This window comes from Nicotiana tomentosiformis, chromosome 3 (assembly GCF_000390325.3).
Source record: "Nicotiana tomentosiformis chromosome 3, ASM39032v3, whole genome shotgun sequence".
Taxonomy (NCBI): Eukaryota; Viridiplantae; Streptophyta; class Magnoliopsida; order Solanales; family Solanaceae; genus Nicotiana; species Nicotiana tomentosiformis.
Genome location: NC_090814.1, coordinates 125224415 through 125229955, shown reverse-complemented (window position 1 = coordinate 125229955; position 5541 = coordinate 125224415).

Below are 5541 nucleotides of genomic sequence, written 5' to 3'. Positions count from 1 at the left end.
GACAACTCATGTGCTGCATGGACAACTCACATGCCATAATATCAATATTTGGAATCGCACGAACAACTCACGTGCTATAGTAAACCAATCTGGCCCGTTGCGGCGTGCAACCTGATCCCATAATCATCCTCATAATCGAGCCCTCGACCTCACTCAGTCATCAGTCTCTCCGGTCTCTTGGGCTCACAATGTCATGAAACTAGCTCAAAATGATGATATGATGAATCAATAAATAACAACAAAAACTGAGCGATGATATGAAATGAATGAACATGACAGAGTATGAAATTGCAATGTAAGCAAATAACTCAACAGGAGTAACGGCTTTAATGGGTCCTAATAATGTAAGCACGCAGCTTAGACATGGTTTCTAATATGAATCACAGCTCAATAGCTCTAGTACGTAAATTTCATGGTTACATATATGATCAGGTAGCTACACAGTACCACAGAAATAACAGAATTACAACTTACATGGTGCACGCCCACACGCCCGTAACCTAACATGTGCGTCACCTCAACACTAATCACATAACACGTATTTTGGGGTTTCATACCCTCAGCTCCAAGATTAGAAGAGTTACTTACCTCTAGCAAGCCAATACCAATGCCGAGCAAGCCAAGCAATGCTCCAGAGATGCCATCTCGCGCTGTAACAACTCGGCCGGTCATTTTGAGTATTATAACCATGTTACCCAATTTACTACTCAATTTATGCCTTACAATTGATTTATGACTTATCGGGTTAGTTGGTTCGGGTCCGGAAGGATTTCGGAGTGAAATGAGACACTTAGTCTCAAAATTAAAAACTTAAGTTGGAAAAGTTGACCGAATATTGACTTATGTGTAAATGACCTAGGAATTTAATTCTGATGTTTCCAATAGTTCTAAATGGTGATTTTGGACTTAGGATCATGTCCAGAAAATTATTTGGAGCTCCGTAGTGGAATTAGGCTTAAAATGCCGAAAGTTGAATTTTTGGGAAGTTTGACCGGGGGTTGACTTTATGATATCAAGTCCGGAATCTGATTCTTGAATTGGAATAGCTTCGTTATGTCATTTATGACTTGTGTGCAAAATTTGAAGTCATTCCGGATTGATTTGATGCATTTCAGCACAAGATATAGAATTTGAAAGTTCAAAGTTCATTAGGCTTGAATTGAGGTGTGATTCATGGTTTTAGCATTGTTTGATGTGATTTGAGGCTTCGAATAAGTTCGTATGATATTTTAGGACTTGTTGGTATATTTGGTTGAGGTCCCGAGTGGCTCGGATAAGTTTCAAGGTGGTTTCAAGCCATTTTAAGGCCATTTTTAGTTGCTGGTTTTTGGCCACAGAGGTATGCATCGCGATCGCGGACAAACGGTCGTGATCGCGAAGAGCAATTTTGTTGTTTGGACACTATGAATCGCGATCGTGTAGAACAAAATCTCTGCTGCACTGACCCGACATGGGAAGCTTATATCTCGCAATCTATAAGGAATTTGAGATAATAAAAAAATAAAAGTTGTAGCCCTTGATGTCTAGTATTCAAAAAAGTAAACCATTTGTCATTTAGAGTTTTATACAAAAAGTTATGATGGATACACTATAGGCTTTCTGGGAAGAGTTTGGAAATCTCTATTGTACAGGGCTGACTTTGAAAGCTTATATCTAGCAATCTATAAGGAATTGGGAGATGAGCAATAGATGAAAGTTGTAGCTCTTGGAGTCTAGTTTTTAGAAAGTTAAACCATTTGCAATATGAAGTTTGGTACAAAATGTTATGACCATTATACTAGAGGTTGTCTGGAAGAGTTGGGGAGTTTGTTCTTCGCGATCGCGTATGGTTTTCCGCGATCGCAAAGAGAATTTTTGGGGCTGAAATTTTTTGTGTTTCATGATCGCGAAGAGTAAATACCTAAGCAGTAGCTATATTTCGAGGTTTAAGCAATTTTTAACATATTTGGAGCTATGGAGCTCAGATTGAAGCGATTGTTTAGGCGATTTTCACCATATGGATTGGGGTAAGTATTCTATATCCTAAAGTGATCATACTTCATTATTATATGGTTATATTCATCATTTATTTCAGATTTAAATGGAAGAAATCAAGATTTTTGAAAAATCTTCCAAAAAATAAAAATTTAAGATTTGGAGGTCGAGTTGTTATCGGAATTTGATAAAACTGTATGGTTGAACTCGTGTCAGAATGGGTGTTCGTATTTGATGAAAATTTTGTCGCGTTCCATCGAGGCGGGCCCCGCGTTAACTTTGTTCTTTTTTAGAATAAAATTTTAAGTCGACGTTTTAATATCTGGAATTGTTTCCGATGAATTTTAATGAAGTTATACAATTAATTTGGATAGATTTGAGCTGTCTGGAGGTCAATTCAAGCAAGAAGGTGATTTTGAAATATCGGCATAACTTCAAAAAAAAAGATAAGTATCTTGCCTAACCTTGAGTGTGGGAATTACCCATTAGGCATTGAGTCTTATGTGAAAATTTTGTAATTGAAAACCATGTACGCGAGGCGACGAGTGCGTACTTGGTTTATATGTGTATATTATATCGGTTGAAATTCGTAGACTCCCTTAAGTATTAAATTGGAAAATTGTTGTAACTTATTAAATCCCTTATTTGTCATGCTTCATTCCTTGTTTTCCGAGATTGTTTTTATATGATAATTTGGTGTGATTGCCACTAGACTTTTATGTGAACTCTGTGTTTGTTTGAGTTGCCATTTTTATGGAAAACACTTTCATTATTGATTTTACCTACAGATAATTTAAATGGAAAATATAGTTAATAAGATGAATAAATCTATTTATTTCTTGAAGTTGTGATTTAAAAGAGGTATTGTTCCTTGATGAATTACTTTTGAGTTCACGTTGTTGAAAATTTGGTATTGAATTATAAAGGTCGTGAATCATATTGAGGCAAAGTGCCAAATTATGAAATATTATTCGGTTGAGTTTTTCACTCCCGAACATTTTGTTAAGATGTTGTACACATTATGATCGAGTCGTGGGCTCCTTATTGTGAAAAAATAATATATTGTTGATTTCTGTGGTATGTTGTAATATTTGAGCACTTAATGTGCAATTTGTGATATGTTGTAATATTTGAGCACTTGATGTACAATTTGTGATATGTTGTAATATTTGAGCACTTGATGTGCAATTTGTGATAAGTTGTAATATTTGAGCACTTGATGTGCGATTTGTGATATGTTGTAATATTTGAGCACTTGAGGTGCAAGTTGTATTATGCTGTGATATTTGGGCACTTGAGGTGCGATTTGTGAAATATTGTGATATTGATACGCATGCGGTGATATAAGGTAAGGGTATTGAAACGCATGCGGTGAGATAAGGGTGGCTTGAAACGCATGGTTAGTAGGGGAACTACTAGAAGTATGCGGTGTGATAAGGGTGGCTAAAACGCAGGATGCTATTTCAGGAAAAATGATTTTTTTAAAAATTAAATGTGAAGGCTCCTGCGGTGATATAAGAAAATGAGATATTGTGAATTTATTTATGATTTAGGACTACGAAGCGGTACCTCGGGAGTACCCTGTTGATATTTATTTATTTATGTTCTTGTCTTGGGTGATTTTGTTTCATTTAATATGTAAATTCTTTTCTTCTTCTGTGATGTACTAGTTGACTTTATTATTATGTGTTTTGTGCTCCTAGTTGTATTGTGTTGGCTTTGGCTTTTTAGCACGAGTCTCTGAAGAAGTATATTTCTTATTTTTTCTTACTGATTTTCGATGATTGAGTTAATTTAAATAAAAGAAATTATTATTATTTTTTAAATTAAATAGTTTTACATCCAAATCAGTAGTTTATCCGATGCTTTAATTTAAGTGAAATGTTATTTTCTTCACCCAAATAATTTCTAAAATAAATTCATTTCTTTGTTGATTTCTTACTTGATTTAAAAATTGTAAACTCACTTTAGTGGAAATAAATTGATCATATGGATCTTATATACATTGATATTATTGGCACGTGAGTTGTACGTGCAGTTGTGATAGAAATATGGGCACGAGGTGTCATGAAAATATGGAAGTGGGCTGAGACCCATATGTTTATGATTTTGAAATGAGATGTCACAAGGTAACTTTTTGTCACGACCCAAAATCCCAATCTGTCGTGATGGCATCTATCTCGATACTAGTCAAGCCGAAAATCTCAATAAACCAAAACCTCTCTTAAGGTTGAATATATAATATTTAAATACAATACAAACACTCCTTAAAACCTGGTGGCACTGAGTACATGAGCATCTAATATGAATACAAGTCTGGAAAATATAGTCTATAATAGTTTGAGACCAAATACAGTAAAAAAAAGAGATAGAGAAGGAGAGACAAGGTCTGCGGAACACAGCAGCTACCTCAAAATCTCCTGATAATCAACCGCACGAAAGGATCAACACCCGCTATGTTCGGGAACACCTGGATCTGCACACAAAGTGTAGGGTGTAGTATGAGTACAACCAACTTAGCAAGTAATAATAATAAATAAGGAAGTGAAGATAGTAACGAGCTACACAGTTATGGTTCATTTCCAGTAATTCCAGCAAAGAATAGACATGCTATCAAATCTGGCAGTTTAATGTCAAATCAATTTTTATACAGTTCCTGTTCATGTAATCCGTATATCAACAATCTTTCAGAGATTTCACAACAATGACAGATAGTAACTAAGTGCAACAACAAATGGAAATCAAGTACAACCTCTTAGGACAACAATCACTCACTGGGCTCCCAGCCCTCATCACTCCCCGGGCTCCCAGCTATCATCACTCACTCTCAATGGGTACCCGCACTCACTGGGGGTGTATAGACTTCGGAGAGGCTCCTACAGCCCAAGCGCTATAATATACACGGACAACTCACGTGCCATAATATAAATATCTAGATCTACACGACCAACTCACGTGCTATAGTATAATATAAGGATCCGCACGGCCAACTCACGTACTGCACGGCCAACTCACGTGCTATAGTATAATATAAGTATCTGCACTGCAAACTCACGTGCTGCACGTAAAACTCACCTGCTATGATAATAATATCTCACAATCAGGCCCTCGGCCTCTGTCAGTCATAAATCTCTCCAGTCTCTTGGGCTCTCATTAGTCATGAAATCAGCCCAAACAACAATGATATGATGTATCAATAATAATAACAGAGACTGAGATAAAATGTGCAAGTAAAAACTGAGACTGAGTACATATAGCACTTAGCAGGCAATTCAATAAGTACGCGACATCTATGGGTCCCAACTTCACATAGCCTAAGCATGATTTACAGTCAAATTTTTATCAACACATAGAGAGCGTATAGCTAACAACAAATTATTCAACTTTACAGTTTCTCGGGACGGACCAACTCACAATCCTCTCGGTGCACGCCCACACGCCCTTCACCTAGCATGTGTGTTACCTCCAAAATAATCACGTGATACCAAAATCTAGGGTTTAATACTCTCAAGACTAGATTTAAAACTGTTACTTACCTCAAAACGTGTAACTCTTTACTCTGCTATG